At 49.7% G+C, this 16,930-nt stretch overlaps 1 protein-coding gene and 1 long non-coding RNA gene across 3 annotated transcripts in view; one reads left to right on the top strand and one right to left on the bottom strand.

The window, feature by feature from the left end:
• LOC142803950 (uncharacterized) overlaps positions 1-3,685 on the bottom strand; it is a 227,908-nt gene extending 224,223 nt beyond the window's left edge. The window contains exon 1 of the long non-coding RNA XR_012894387.1: positions 3,255-3,685. This is a non-coding gene — a long non-coding RNA (uncharacterized LOC142803950). The remainder of the gene's footprint in view (positions 1-3,254) is intronic.
• The window catches only part of ssh (Protein phosphatase Slingshot), a 423,428-nt gene that overhangs the window by 65,179 nt on the left and 341,319 nt on the right, over positions 1-16,930 (top strand). The gene's annotated exons all lie outside the window — the stretch shown is intronic.

Below are 16,930 nucleotides of genomic sequence, written 5' to 3'. Positions count from 1 at the left end.
TAAAAGCTCTAAATCTTCCTCTTGAGCCTTACTTAGGGTGTTCCCTGTGTCTACCCTATCGGACAATGTGCTGCTGACCGTGCCATCGGAAAGACAAAGGATTTCCGCGCCCTCATCCTCAGGAACATTGAGTGCAAGGTTTACTACTGCTTTTCGTCGCATGTAGGGTTTCATTAGGTTACTGTGATACACTTTGGGGCATTTCCGGCCCCACTTTACCTCGTAGTTGGTGTCTGAAAGCACTGACAACACTGTCGCTGGTCCCTCCCATTGTACGTCCAGCTTGTTTTTTCTTGAAGGGCACAACAGCATCACCTCATCGCCCACTCTAAAGACTCGCTTTCGAGCTGACTTATCGTAACGGGCCTTGGAAAGCGCCTGTGCTGCGCGCATGTTGCTCTCCACCACTTCGCGTGTAGTCCCCAGTCGCCCCAATAAATCCATTACATAGGAAACCACATTAGGGTCCTCCCCATATCCAGTCCATGACTCTCGTATTAAGTGCAGCGGACCTCTCAAGTTCCTGCCGTAGACAAGTTCAGCCGGACTAAAACCCGTACTCTCGTGTGGGGCCGACCTCAGAGAAAACATCGCAGCTGGTATACACCCCTCCCAGTCACTTTTATGCTCAAAGCACAAAGCTCGCAAAACGCGTTTCATGACCGAGTGCATGCGTTCCACAGGGTTCGACTGTGGATGGTGAATAGAGCTATGCGCGATTTTTATCCCGCAGCGTTCTAGGAATGTAGTCGTAAGGCAGCTTGTGAACACACTTCCGTTGTCACACTGTATCTCCGAGGGAAAACCCACCCGAGAAAAAATAGACAACAATGCGTCCACCACGCATACTGAACTCAACTCTTTCAGTGCGATTGCCTCCGGGAACTTGGTGGCAACGCACAGCGCGGTCAGGACGTACCGATATCCTGATTTAGATGGAGGCAGAGGCCCCACGATGTCAATCACGAGCCGACGGAAGGGTTCTGTGACTATTGGCACTAGTTTCATTGGTGCCTTCCATTTGTCTGTTGATTTTCCTATCCGCTGACAAATGTCGCATCCACGGACAAACATCTCTACATCCTTCCAGCACCCGGGCCAGTAGAACTCCTGAGCCAGCTTAGCTTTCGTTTTCTTTATACCTAAGTGGCCCGCCCAGGCGTTGCTGTGGGCCAGGTCGAGAATGTTCCGCCGGTATTTTAGTGGAACTACCACTTGGTTGTAGACCCGCCCTTTAGCGTTCTCATACCTGCGATGCAACACCTCGTTTTGGGTGTAGAACGAAACGTTCTTCCTAGAGTTACCTTCCTTATGTATGGCATCTAGCAGCATAGAGAGTGCGAGATCCGCCTTTTGATCGACCACTAGCGTTGCACGGTCGGTTCTGGCTAGCTGACACCAACTGGTGGACGCGGGTGTTAACACCGAGCCTGTCACCAAGTCCTCGTTTTCGGGCGTTAGAGATATTTCCTCGCTGTTGTCGACCATAGCCCCAGTTTCCGTCTCGACAACTCGCATGGCAGACTCATTTTCCGTCGCAACTACCTCAGGTTTTCCTACACTGCCCTCGGACGTCTGTTCCCCAGAGGGTGAGCTGCTCAGCTGTTGCGTCAGCTCGCGCGCCTTCGAACGGGTAAGGGCCATGCAAGCTATTTCGGTGGCAAATGATTCTCCACGTGTTTTTAACATTTCCTCAGACTTATTTGAAAATAGGTAAGAAAAGTGCTCCGGAAGGTTGGCTGAAATTGCTGCTTCCGTACACAATTGGCCGAAAGGGCCCTCGATTACAACCCTCGCTATCGGTAGGCAGACGCTTTGCTTTTCTGCCACTTGCCGAATCCAGGCACACTCTCCTATATAGTCTTCGGAAGATACGCAACTTGGATGCGCTACATCCATTGTGGCCGCCGAGTCCCTCAATACCCTACACATTCGGCCGTTCACTGAGAGTGTCCTCATGTAAGGCTTCAACAGCTTTAAGCTATCCTCTGACTCCTGAATTGTGGCAAATGCCATGTGCCTCTTACAGCTCCTGGCCATGTGGCCCTTTTCTCCGCAGCTGTAGCAAACAACTGGCTTCCGCGCTTCTAACGCATGCGCTATGTCACCAGGCGCCTTTGAACCTGATGAAGGTGCCGCCTTAGTCCCCTCACTGTCCTTTCCCTGCTGATTGTCTAATAACTTGGAATTTTCGGGTTTCCAGTTATTTCTTGCAAACCTCTTGCGTCCCTGGTTTCCCGACCAGCTTTCTACCTTTTCATTTTTTTCCGAAGTTCGTGGTGTATTGCGGAGACTACGGCGTGAGCAGTAATCTTCGGCGAGTTCTGCTGCCCTGTTCATGTCTACGTCTTTCATCCTATCCTGCACCCAAAGCCTTACCTCCTCGGGAATTCCCCGGTAAAACTGCTCAAGTACCATCAACTCAATGACCTTGTCATGGTTGCCATAGACTTGCGCGCTTTTGAGCCACTCTTCAAAGTTGGCTCTAATTTGGTAGGCATAGTCTGAATGAGATTCGTTGCCCCTCTTAGAGTGCCTGAACCGCAGGCGGAAAGCCTCTGTCGATAGGCGACATTTTCGTAGCAATGCAGCCTTTACCCTGTCATACACCTCGGAGTCCTCTTTATTCATTCTTGCGATAACATCGGACACTTCGCCTGGTAGTACGCATATCAGTTTTTGTGGCCAAGTCTCCCTACTAAACCCTGCATTTTCGCATGCTCGCTCAAAATGCACGAGGTATAATGCAATGTCGTCACCCGCCTTGAAGGTGTGGATTAGATCCTTTATCTTTGATTCTCCACCCCCTGAATTTTGATTTCCCACGGACATACGAAGCTCCAGTTCTTTCAGACGGATTTCATGTTCTTTATCCTCGCGATCCCTCCTTATTTCCTCCTCTCTTTGTTCACGGGCAAAGCGCTCACGCTCCTCTTTCTTTGCCAAAATGGTTTCTCTGGCCTCAATGGCCTCTTCTAAACTCACTTCCTCTTTTCCCAAGTGCTCCAAAATTTGTTGTTTTCTTTTAACCGAGCCGACCGAAATATTCAGCTCCTGACAAATTTCGAGGAGTTCTTGGACCTTAAACTTCTCCATCTTAGATATGCACACCGTTTCTCTTCTAAGGTAATTTTGCCCACGAGCCACCCAATTCTTGGTCTGCGAATCAAAATTTACCAAAATCACCCTACCACGTTACCGACCATCTGCGCTAACGAGTCTGGCGAAAAGAAGAGCAAACACGCGGCACTCACCACTTCGATGCAGCCGACGCAGGCGAATCCCATAAGCTGCCAGCCACTGTTGCGCCTTTGGGTAGCGTGGTGCGGACTCGGGCCATCCGAGTCCCCGGAGAGGACGAGTAGAGAAGCCGGAGAAGGAGAAAAAAATGTTTATATACAGTATTTACATGGTAGCGTGGTACAACATGAAAAGAGAATCACACACGAGCGCCTCTGCGCTAGCGTTTTTATACATCGTCCGCCTTCCCAAGATCCCTTGCAAAGAAAATTTATGCGCAGGATACTCCAATGAGATCGTCGTCTTCCTCTCCGTCCCCGAAGAGGGAAAGCCAAACACCGCCTCCCTCTGAACCTAGGAAAGGGGCAAGACATGCCCAGTTCGCTGTTTGGTGAGGGAGACCCCACGCGCCAGCGTGGCACCACAGTGAGATGACGTGGAATCCCATGCGCAAAGTCGCTCCCTGATGCAGCCAGGTTGACTCAAGCAAGGCAGAATACCCCGTACAGCTGCTGGGTCGACGCTGCTTCGGAGTGTTGCTCTCGGCGGCTGACAAAAGCTTGGCCAACGACTTTTGTGTCAAGAGGAGCCGGCGACGTGGTTTTTCCAGATTGTCCGCGTCCGTCGCCGTCCCGGTGCAGGGTTGACTCATCAACAGCTGCCAGGTGCCAGCAGGCCGCGAAGACCACGTGGAACTTGGGCGAGGCACAACAGTGCACGCGACGCGTCGGCGCGTGCGGTTCATTGGACCGGGTGCCCCGCGCGGCTGCACCGAGCTGTTGGCCCGGGGGTATATGGTGCGTGTCAAGGAATGCGTTACCTTATAGGTACAAGCTTCGGTGCTGGACGGCCCGCCCGATTCCGTTCGTAGGTGACGAATGGATTTGCACAAGTTGCGCTAATATTCATGAAGGTCAAGCGTTCTCAAATCTCAAAAGATTTTTTTTTCTTCGAAAAGGCCAGCTCAGTCTTCGCACACCCGTTTATATACAAACGTGAAGCTCAACGGCATGCTTTTTCCTCCGTTTGTTATTCGGCAGACTGACCAACCAGTGGCTTCGTATAGCCGTAGCCTCCACGTCGCATGTGCGTGGTTCCGTGGCGGGTCGGTATTTGTGCTGAAGCTTTCTGACCAACCTGGAGACCTAGTGTCGCTGCTTTAGCTTGAGCAGCTGACTGTGTCCAGAACTGTATAGTACTTATACAGAAATGCTAACGCTAACGATCAGGAGTGCAGATATGAGCGCTCTGGCATCGTTTCATCGTTATACCACATTAGCCGCTATGATTTATTACGGTGGAAGTTCCTCAGTTGCCAAATGAAAACTCTACCCGTATGCAGTAATATTGCCAGTACAATCAAGCCGACCTGGCAACTTTCCAGGTCGGCTTGATTGCATGTGACACATTCGCAAGAACCAGCAGCAGTGCAACATCAGCGATGCCGCAAGAGCACTACTTGCTTCGCAAGCCCGCGTGTGAAGTCTGCGCGACGATGTCGCATCTTCACTCGCCCTGGACAGCGCAGACATCCCCGCTCAGTGTCGGCAGTCCCAGTACTGCATTCCGGATTCCCAGCCACGTCGTCCAAGCTGTGAATAGTCGCTCTTCACAATGGCCTGCAACCAATGCGACCACTCCGCATCAGCCAGTATCAGACTTGCAACGACCTGTGTCTACACAGCCAGTGTCGTGCACCAGAGTACATGGCAGTTCAACGGGAGAGGTCGAGCCGTACACGTGACCGACCACCACCACGGTACTCCCAGTGCTGCCCTCCAGAGACAGTTTCGGCAGCTACGCGCGCTCGCAGTCATGGCTGAGTGTAATGTAACGATTAATAGTGGTAACGAAGCTTGCGCTCTCTCGTTCGGCCAGCGAGACTAAGAGGAGGACGAATGCCGAAACAACAGAACAGCCAGTCTTGGTTACAGGACTTGTCTCTGTTCTCTCTCGCTTTCACTACAATATATATATATATATATATATATATATATATATATATATATATATATATATATATATATATATATACGACTGTCGGGTATACAGTTTCGTTTTAGTCTCCACACCGGCCGTTGACCTATCTAGTGAGGATATCTTCTTCGACTTGGCAGGCATCGGACGAACACCGCTTGGTGAAAGTCGCAAGCAATGTGCGACTAAACAGTGTTAAAAACTGCTACAAGAGCTCTTCTGGATTTTTACAGGGGCTGTTCTGCAAAGCACTGCGCTGTATAAGGGTACTATGCAGAGTGACTATCGTATATACGCAGTACCTCTTTCTGTCCCTAGTCATCGTTGTTCATCCCTCTTTGCTTGTTTCGTTTCACTTATCCGCTGTGCAGAGTATCTCACACTCTCTCTCTAGTCGTTCAGTTGCAATACGTACCAAATCACCGCGACTATTCTGCGAGCTGATGTCATGGAGCGATCATTAACTGCGTATGTATTCGTAAGAACGTGCGGGGGGGGGGGGGGCACAAAAGCATTGGTTCTTCTATCGTTTACCGTTTCACTTCCTCTCGTGCTCCTATTCGTCTCATAGGCCTCGAACCTAACGTGACGTGCCCTAGATATGCAAAGAAACGTGACCAGATCGCGCCGTCCGTCTGGGGGTATCGCACCGCGTGCGTATACGTATGCCCCTCGACTATCGAGCGAATCTCGCATGATCATCCTACATTGTTATATACCCGCTTGGCTGTATAGAAACGAAGTGATTGCGCGGGTAGATCATCATCGATCACGACGAGACCAGTGTGGCGAAGCTCTGACGTTCGAATTACGGGTCCCCCACACTCTCCGTGTATAAACGTTACACTGCGGCCTGAGTGCGAGAATACTGATGCGTTCGTTCAGAAAACCGGTTGCGGAAAAGCCTGCACAGGTCGGCGTAAGACGCGTGGAGATCTATTGTATATGCCTTTGACTATACATGTATATGGCGTATCCGTTCAAGCTGTTCTTGTGCTTAGCCGTTGTTTGTTACCGTGCGTTCTTATCTGTACGGACCATCTGCGGTTGCAGACAATGTATATGGTTCCAGTATTGCAGTCGTTTCTCTCTCTCTCTTTTGTTTCCTTGTTGTTTTGCCCGTTCTGCTGCACCTAAGATCATCTAAGTGGACGTCCGTTCTTTGGTTCCTTGTATTGCTTCGATAAGCAATGTCTTTCAACTTCTGCTGTGCTATCTTTAGGGTATAGTTATTCGTCAATCAATTTCTCTTTCCACACACACTAACACACACAGAGAGAAAGAGGAAGGGTAGGATATGCTACATTTTCATTTCGAAAACTGTAATTGACCCCTATAGCGCGTTTTCTTTGAAAAAGATTCCCGTGCGCGTTTCAGCTGTTAGCTCATTCGTTCTGTTTCGCTGACTTTGCGAAGAAAACGTAAAGAAAAGGTAAAAAAAAAGGGGGGGGGGTTGCGGGTGGGCGCGCGTTCGCCGCTGTTGTCGCCCTACATATATCCCCCCCCCCCCCCCCATCACTTCCTCGTCGTGCGCCGAGCAACCCTTCGGTGCCCTAATGAAGACCGCAGAAGGGAAAGCTGTGCCTCGCCCTTCTCGCAGCCGCATCCTGTGCCGCAGGGAGCGAGTGCTGATAGCCCGTGATGTGTCTCTCTCTCTCCCCCCACTCTCTTTTTCTGCGCAGCCTCGGGTAAGCGTGGAGGCTTTGCTGGTGATGATTACGCGGTGACAGCACAGCGTGCGCGCGGCAAGCACTCTCCTAAGCATGCCGGGAAAGGGAAGCAGGTGGGGGATCCGAGCCGTTGACACTCGCTTAATCTTCGGCGTGGCCCCGATAAAAAAAAAAAAAGGGGGGGGGGGTGCAATTGCGCAATGAGAAGGGTTTCCAGTTTAATTTCCGGAGAAAATCAGGTATAGACACCATTCTTCGGTGCCTCAAGGTATGTATTAGCTCCCCTATCGAGCATTGGTGTTGGCTAGTTATTTTTAACCCATATTAAGTCGTGCCCACTCCTCGGGTTATGCTTTTAAGGTCGTTAAATGTCGCAAACACGCAGGCGCCCCCCCCCCCCCCCCTTCCCATTTAACTTGTTCATCTGCTCTCGATGGAAGCGAGACTAGAAAGGGCATAAAAGGCATCATTTCATTATTCAGTCGAAACCGCAATTTAGCCAATTGAAAGGTAGCGGTTTTCAGTCGAGAATATTAAAGTGTGCTTTATGGATGACGCCGTTAATATAAGATATGCCGCTCATATTTCATGACGCTTTACGGCATACTTGTGTCGTTTGTTTGCTTGTAAAGGAGAAAAAGTTGAAACATCGAGCTCGTTATTCGTCATTACTAACGACAGCTGTACGAGCTCACGTTGTGAGCGTAAATCAACGTCACGCATCAGCTGGCGTATTTCCTAATTATCATTATTTAGCGTCATTTCAATGCACATGCACACTCATCGAACTTCTGTTTGCATTAACACTCGTACGAATGTAATTAATCTCATTAGATCAAAAACAATGGCGCTTTACGCCGTGTATCTTAAGCGTCCGTTCAGTTTTTCTCTCTTTTTTTTGGTACTGTCACGCACTTGTGGTGAAGCCCCGCCGATCCAACACCGACGTGCGGCAGACTCGCAGGCTTCCACTTTACGCTTCGGCCTGCGACGCCTGAAAGGCCTCGAAGTGGCACATTTCGAATTTATTTGGAGGTCGGTCGACCCGTGCGCGGTTGCATGTGTGGCGATGAATGAGCCTGATTGACGCACTCATAAGCAGACACGGAGATTTTATGCAAAACGAACTAGCATTTAATTCAAACAAGGGCAAAGGCAGGAGTTAACAAAAATAACAAAGGAGGAAACTGATACGCGCGATGGAAAGAACAGCTATATAACAAAATATGCTAAAACACTACAAAAGATACAGACTAAAAACAAATATGCGGAACATTAATAAAATAACAAGATGGAACTACAGGAGAGACAAGGAAAATTCACGAGAGAAAGAGAAAAAAAAAAACTCAGGCTCGCGCTTCTGAGCTTTGACGTGCGACGCAGCGCACACCACAAATATTTAAAAGAAAAGGGCTGGTTTTAATAAATTAACGATTTAAAAAAAGTCACAATAAAAAGTTCCATACGGACCAGGCCAGCTCTTGGTGCACGTAGGCGAGTTGACGGGTGCCGCTGAAGGTCTCGCCGGCTTGGTAGACGACGAGGGTGCCCGGAATTGCAGCCGTCTCAATACGTTGCGCGGGTCACTCCATGCTCGTCGCCTACGCGAGACTCGCGACACCGACGACCGCACTTGTTGCTGGCTGTACGTCAACTGCCTATTCTGATGCAGTTCAAACCTCTTCAGGGGCGTACACGTGCTCCCGTACCATCTAGGGATAATTTTCCTTTTTTAGACCGCCGGCGCCACGCTGGGTCGTTAGTCGCCGGATGTCGTCCTCCCAACACAAAAGCGCCCTTCCTCGGAAGATCGCGGATGATCCGAAAATTGGAGTCGTTTGTGACAGGTACGTAACCATTTATCACGCGTGAGTGTGCAGTCTTCTTGTAGTTCCGCTGCCGTACACAGTGCTGGCCTGCATGTTAAGCAGTTCACACACACGTCCCTAAGACAACGCAGTTCTGGCTACGGGGACGACGTGAAAGGGTGCCACCGGAGGGCTCACTCATGTACATTGCGCTGGTAATTACGCGCACCCAGATTGCGATAAGTGTCGCGGCCCGTAGTCTAATTTTGTTTTTTTCGCGCTTTCCCGTGGCACCTGCTGATCAGCGCTGGCGGCGCCGCGTCATGGCGTCCGACTTCTTGGTCTGCGTCCGCCTGTGCTGTCACTGTTATAATTACGCGCGTTCTCGTTAACAGCCTCCTCGTGTGGGCTCCTGCTGCTGTGGCTTAGTTATAGCAAGGCGAGAGAGAGGTTGTGGCTTGACGCCTGAGGTTAGTCCTGTTCCTTCGGCAGGTCATTCACTCCAACCTTCAGCCGTCCAGACGCAGGCTGTGTTCTTGGTTGTATTACGTACACAGTAAGCACTGTCGTGTGGGTAAATGTGTATTATAATTGTGTTTCTTGCATGCCTCCTTAGTTTTGTCGGGCGGAATGGGTTATTACCGTACGTAGTCGGGTACTTTTCCCTGATACTCTGTGTCTAAAACTCTCTAATTATATATATATATATATATATATATATATATATATATATATATATATATATATATATATATATATATATATATATATATGTGGGGGGGGTGGGGGGGGGTGCGCGTGTGTGTGTGTACACAGCTATAGGCACGCTACCACTCCCGTGGTCTGAGCTCTTGAGCGAAATACCTGAGGCCTAAGAAAGAGAAAGAAAAAATAGTTGAAAAAGATTCTTCGTTGCCGCGCATTCTCAGCGTCGGAAGTACATCAAAGACGTGAATGAAAACTGCCGTGTCACTCTTCACGTCGTTCGTGGCCTATACGCGATTAGAAAAAAACGAAAAGTGCTGCGAATGAGGACGATGATTGCCGTACAGTCATAACAATTTACGATGCAGGTGTATAAACAGTATAGTTATGTTATAAATTTCGGCCAAGAAGTTCTGTGACCCTTGTTTTTCTCTTGGGTGACATTAGCCTCTTTCAGTCGAGCTAATTTTATTCCAGGGCCCTCGAAGTAAAATTTGCCTGGCTGAACTGTTTCAGCGCATTTTAAATCTAACGTTACCAAGAGGTGACATTTACACCAGTGGTATAGTTTATGGGGCAGTGTTCGATTCGGCGGCGATATCTAGTGACCGACATTGCGCTGATAGCGCTGCGTGCAAGTTGAACCGGCTACCGTGGAAGCGTTATACGACCGCTTGGCCTGTAGGAACAGCTCGGAGTCTTTAATTTTTACGTGTGGACTTTCTTTCTCCTTCTGAGAAGTTAGACGGCTGAGATTCGTTTCTGACGCGTATAAAATAACGCGTTATCGGCTTCCCAGTCAATCATTAAAAAAAGAAAAGCAAAATAAGAGCAAAGGGGTCGTCGATAGTCGCTTTGGTGCGGCAGCGTCCCCGTGTAAGTGAATGATGCCTTGCCTGGGCTATTCGTATATCACGTTTTTTTGTTTGTGTTTTTTTTAGTTCTTTGTCATCGATGATGCGGATAATCGCCGCACGGATCGAAGGAAAAAAGGGCCGCCGTCGCCAGCTGCGGTGACGCGTTACGGTATAGGCCAGCGATTTTCCGCGGTGATGACCGAGGTTGTACAGAAGAAATCGGGTTACCGAGCCGCAAGCGTCGCCGCCTTGGATCGCGCAGGTCGAGCGTCGGAGAGAGAGGGGGGAGAGAGAGTAAATTGTTCCGAGTCTGCGACGAAGGTGGCGCGCCAATGCTCTCTGGTATGGGCTCTACAGTGTTTCGCGTGTGTATTTCGTATATTGAACGCGTTCCACCTGACAGCACCACGGGTTGATGAATTTCGCCGTGACTTTCTATAGAGAACGCATACATGTCCCAGAGGGTGGCTGGCTGGTAAAAGAACCTCAGTGAACCTATCTGCAACGGTTTGACTTTACTCCGTGGCTATAGTTACGACCAGTTGGGAGGTTTACTATACTGGCGACCTATAAAACGCGTGGTTTGCTCGTGTCCACGATTTAGTCGAAGAGCGCGCGCGAATCGAGTGCCCGTAAGTGACGGGTGTGGTGGCGCGGCCGGCCGGTGCACGCAGTCCAGTGCTATCGCAGAGTCATGATTTGCGGGTTTCCCCTGCGGTGCGTACATGTGTCTGTAATTATTGCTTCCACTCTCAGCTGAGAAACCCGCTTCGTGGTGGATTTCCTCGAGGTCATTACAAATTTGGCCAATGTCGCTGTTTTCTACGGGGAGATACGCAGGAAGCGGGAAGCTATCGGTTATACTTGTGTTCTGATCGGAGTTTTCGACAAATTCAGACGTCCAGCGTGACAGTTTTAGAATAATTTTGACCTGCTGTTTACTAATCAAGTCGAGCACATATGTTCTACCAGCATGCTCACATTGTGATTATGACGTAGGGTCAAGTAGGCTCACTCTGCGCTGAAGAACGATGGGAGTGAATTTCACGCGACTGCAACTTCAGGTGCATTTTGTTTTCTTGCCTCGTATTCGGAAGACTATATAAAGTGTCATGGCGATGATGACGTGAACTTCTAGAGGGCGCTAATAGCTGAGAGCTATTCGTTCTTAACCAAAATAAAATAATAAACAAAGCATTCTCTTCTCTCTCTTGGCCCCGGCTGCTCCGTCACTTCCATCGCATGCCGCCTCTGGGTAGCCACCCAGTTGTCGCCTGACGTGTTTAGGTCAGCGGTGGCAGCCGTTATTAACTAGATACACCTCGCGGGGAAGAACGCGTCATGCTGTTGCTACACGCCCGTCCTTTCGTACACAGTATACGCAAGCCGAGCGAAACTTAAGCGGTTGCGTCATCCAGTATGTGCATCTCTACCACCGCTGCCGTGAAGTGTAGCGTGTTGCTGCGGCGGAGGCCTCATGTGCGGTGATTGCCTTCTGCTGCGGCTTGCGTTGCACGTGTGCTCCCGCATAGCAGCCCAGACAGACGGCCGCGAGCTGATTGAGTTGCCGCGTCTCGCGCCGCCTAGTTGAATAATCGGCGACCGTCTGCTTAACCCCGCCGGGTCGGCGTCATTTCTCTGGCGCGCGCATTGGGACGAAGATGCCATGCTGCGACTTATTCCGCCACCAGAGGTTTCAGCTGGTCGGCACGAGCGTCGTATTCCTGTTTCAATTTGCACAGAATGGGACCTTGGAGAAATGTCACTTTACGTTTGCTGTTTCATATTCTAAGTGCGCGCGGGGCCTTATTTTTACATATCGCGACCGAAAGGCTGTATACAAGAGAGATCAGCTTCGAATGTCGATCGCCACGTTTCTGCAGCCGAGTTTTTTTTTTTTTGCTGGTGTCCACTGAGACTTAAAAGTGACGTATTTCCGTCAAACATATGACGTTGCAAAATTAACGCTGCAAAATGAGAAATAAAAAAATATAACATTCATAAAAGAGTTCGCCAGCCGAGTGTCGAACCTCCGACTCCTGGGGAAAGGAGGAAAAGTGCCCGGTGCCCTATACCTACTCGGCTGTTGAGACAGTTGCTGGAATGTTGTACGAACGTGTCTTGTATATTTCACGCATGCTCTCTCGCTCCGCGCGCTCTGCTGACGAAGCAAGACGGTGCCGCCGTCTGTGAGTTCTCAAGAGAAGTAATGCGGCATGACGCAGTTAGAGCATGTCGTCCGAGATTTCGCGCAGTCTTGGAGGCTATAGATGGTTAAAGCTTCTCGATAGCAGTGAAGAACTCTGACCGTGCGAGCGTTGGAGAGTCGCCGACGCAGTTTAAGTTCTTTGCCTTTCGCTGTTAGTGCGTTACCGCTCGTTGTTGAAGTCGTGCACCTTCCAGATGATGCACAAGCGGCGTTTCACCGCCGACTACTTCGAGTGTGATAGCACCGGCTTACTTTAAAAAACATTGCTGCAGTAAGCACTGCCGCAAAGCAACGATGTCGACGGGCGAATTACGTGCCTTGGTGGAGCGAAACTGAGGCTAGCAGGACGTAGAACGCCGGCCCGCGGTCGCGGCTAAAGGCTGTGAACCTGTGCGTCTCGCGTTGCTGAAGCGCCAGCGCTGGCGTATAGGTTTTAGGAGCCGTTACTGACGATCTTCGAAGACGCGCATATAGACTACAGCAGTGTTTAGAGTGTGCTTCTTGATGACATTTTTGTGCGCAATTACCAATAACACTGTCTTTCATGTATATGCTGAAAACGTCAGTTACCTCGAAGGTTAAATGATAATCATGTGTGTTAGTCGTCGCGATGGAGATGTGCCAATATGTCAGCGTGGCAGTGTCCATGTTAAATGGTGCGATAGCTTCGAAACGCCAATTGAAATTATACAAGCTCTAATATATCACTACACAGTAAGCACTACTTCTATGAAGAAGCGTTTAACTTTCGTGTTATACCGATTCCTAAGACGAAGGAAGCAGCCATGTTTTATGTGTTATTTTTTTCACTGCCGCTATTGCTTTTGTTATGCGATACATGTAATAGTTTACACGAGATAGTGACAGACGATGGTTGTTATAGGAACGAGGTTATACAAAGAGCAGTATCCACCGCTCCGGATTATCAATTAAGCATCATCGAGAGTTGGTACTGCAGGATAAGAAATTAACGCGCAGCCAGTTTGCCACGTTACACTTGTCCCAGGCAACCCCTGCTCCTGGCACTTGAAGCATGTCGACCCAGACTACGACGGACATGTGTGTGAATAGTGTCGAGAACGTGTCGATTTGAGCCATATGCTATGTGGTTGCATTGAGTGACGCTTACTCCTAGGATAAAACACGGTGGGCCAAAGTGCTAAAAATTGCTTCACTAGCAGACGAACTTTGGGCTGTCCAGGAGGCTCGCGAGGCGGTGGAGAGCTTCGAACTTTCTTCATACCGATGTGGGAAACGCTCTCTACACCAGGCGCCTAACTGAGTGTCTTTCAGGGCCCCCTTTTCTGGGCAATAATGTTTCACAACCACCATGCAGTTATCATCCCGATTCGCTCCTGTCTCGTCTCTTATTATAAATGCCGCGGTGAGACATGTGTCTGCATATAAAAAAAAACTGGCAAATTTTTGTGATATCACGTTAAGTCTTCCGTTAGAGGTCGGCAAGTACAACAGCGTTCATCACTTTTAATAAGAGGGCGACGACGTCAAAACTGAGACACGGAAATGTTACTTGTGTGTATATATGTTTTTAGGCCTACTTCTGTAAATATAACTTGAAAGAAGCACATAGGTTTGAGCAGTTGGTATTAGATGTCAACATGCATAACGCACAAGACAAGAACCGACTGGCAAGCGACCAAGGCGTAGCGCTTGTTTTCGTCGGTTACTAGACTATCCTCATTTTGAGGCGCGCGCTAGATGCTGAAACGGTGTATATAGACGTCTGCTAGCTTCAGCTGTGCGCAGGCTTTTCGTGTGATTTCGTCAGTTTCGTAGGATCACGTCACGCCCGTAAGGGAGCGGGCCGCCCGCGGCGTATTCGCTTGTCACTTGTCCGCTACCGTCTTTCGAAACTCTCCACGTGTGCTGCGTGTGGCGCGCCTACAGCGGCGGCGGGGTCCGTCGGCATTGGGTCGCCGACCCACTCATCGTCTGGCGTGCCGAGATCGAGTTGGAAGACGACACGCGCGTTATTAATTCCCGCGCGGTTTAATTTTCTCGCTGTCGACGCTGTGTTGCGGTGACGCAATGCAGCCATCAATCGAGCGCACACTGTAAGAAGAAGCGTAGTAGCTTGGATCGTCGTTTTCGGCGCGCGTCGCTGTGGTGGCACCGATCCGTCCGTCTCTTCGTGCCGCGTCTCGCCCTTATCGGCTTCTACGTACTACATGTCTCGTCTCCGAGCCATTCTTCTTTCGCTTGGCTTGAGGTAAGAACACGTGTTGCACAACGGCGCGGCGGGGAGTCCCGCGGTGGCGAGCTGCAGCGCTTTTTTTTTCTCCGCCCGCGCGGAAGTTGGCTGGCGACAGAATCGGGCCACCGATGCTGCTGCGGTGCGCGCGCCCGTTGCCGGGCATCCCCCTCCTCTCTTCTTCCGCCCACTGACGAATCTCCGTTCCGTGTCAGTCCGCTCAGGCGTGCATCATCGCGGCTCTCCCTTCCCTCCCCGGCGTCTCCTGCCGTGGTCGTCTCGTCTCATTTCATCCCGTCGTCCTCTTGGCAGCGGCTGCCTTGCTGCCCACCCTTTCACCGGCTGACCAGGCTCGCCGTTCCGTGCGTGCACGGCAATAAGCAACAAACGTTGTTTATGTCCCCGCAGTGTAGGTACTGGTGTATGTGCGGGTGTGATGGCGGTTATCTTTTTCGAACGCTCGGCCACCACGTTGGTGAGGGCCAAGGCTGACTGCAGCCCGCCCATATCGTTTTGGGATTACCGTACACCAGGCAGTTCCCCGGTACAGCTTGCACAGTCTCCTGCCACATTGTGTTAGCGAGATCTTGCGTCCTCTTCCCCCTTAGCTCGTCTCTCACCGCCTCCACACGCACAGTCGCCTTCTTCGCCCCCTTTCGACACCCCTGTTTTGCTTCAGTGCATCTGCCTCCTCGATCCACGTGGGCAGCGTTACCGTTTGTTTTTTACTGTACGTGCATTTGTGGGTCAGGAGGGGCCCGCAGTGCGAGAGCTGAGATGTCGACGTGGAAAAACAGTGCTAAGCGGAACATTGCACGCTATAGATTTATGTATACTCATTTGTATGCACTCCATTGCGACAACATGAGGGCACTGCTATAAGTTGCCAATGTTGCTGGCTGGGCTTTTCTGCATCGTACATTCTTTGTATAGCATGTCGTCTCTTGAAATAGCAAATCCTTGCTCTTGTTATAGGGTTCCCGCTGTTCTGGTTATTTATTTATTTATTTATTTATTTATTTATTTATTTATTTATTTATTTATGTAAGTTTATCAAAGGTGCCAACCGGATTTTATACGAGGAGTAAAATAGTGGGTACCGAAATGGGAGCCTCCTCCCCCCTATTTGAAATTCGGGATCTTTTCCTATGCAGCAGCAACAACGAGCTGTATAGAGCTTCATATAGCACTTTTGAGATATAGCGCATATCTATGTGAAACAAGCTTGAGGATAGCTAGCCAACGTTGCCTGCTAGACACTATAATCTTGCCTGTCATGACACACTGGGAATGGAAAGGCTGCCTGTAATGGATGTCTCCCGCCCCTTCTCTCCTCTGAGGATGCACAAAGAAGCGTTGCGGTGGTGAGTATTCGTTTGTACAACTTTGCGTTTTACCACTTGGCGTTGTTATGTAAGCGCCTGTCTGGCGTTTGGTATCCTCAGATGACTGTGACACCTTAACCTAACACGATATCTGATCAGTTCAGTGGAGTTTAAGACAAGTTTATTACCTATAGACGAGTACGTAGTTGCTAAGATATATAATGTATATATGCATGCTTGCAAACTTATACAAGCTTTCTTATGCCCTCACAGGCGACAGGAAGGCAAAATCTAACTTCTTGTTCTCTTGTCCCGCGACCTTACGAAAGCTCTTTTGCATTTTACGTGGCTTTGGTGTTCCTCTGTGATCGGCCCACCGTTGACCAAGCTTCGATGGCGCCACCATGTCCTCATGATGACGGCATACAGGGGACGCCATCTCGTGAAGATTTTTCGCATCACTCGTGTCGTCGCTGCCGACGCGAGACGCTGGTTGATTTTCGCGTTTGTTGATGCCACCTGAGGCTTTTGTTCTGGTTAAAAAAAAAAAAACGCCGAGAACAAATGAAGCCAAGAGAATTCTACCAGCGTATCTAAGGCCCATATATGCTACTTTGTATAGGGGAAGGAGATTGAGGACAAAAATGCCCGAGAAGGAGGTGGAAGAGAGGAGGAAAAAAAAAAGAGAACGTACTGTGATTGTGACATCTGCTTGCCTCCACATGATGGTGATGATGTGATGTGATATTTTGTTACATCGCCAGGCATACAGAGAAGAAAGATCTTTCTGATGGAGGCGGAAATGCTGCAGGCCCATGTGCTCAGATTTGGGTGCACGTTAAAGAACCCCAGGTGGTCGAAATTTTCGGAGCCCTCCACTACGGCGTCTCTTATAATCATATAGTGGTTTTTGGACGTTAAACCCCA

This window comes from Rhipicephalus microplus, chromosome 3, assembly GCF_043290135.1.
Source record: "Rhipicephalus microplus isolate Deutch F79 chromosome 3, USDA_Rmic, whole genome shotgun sequence".
Lineage (NCBI taxonomy): Eukaryota > Metazoa > Arthropoda > Arachnida > Ixodida > Ixodidae > Rhipicephalus > Rhipicephalus microplus.
This window is presented reverse-complemented; position numbering and strand designations above follow the sequence as displayed.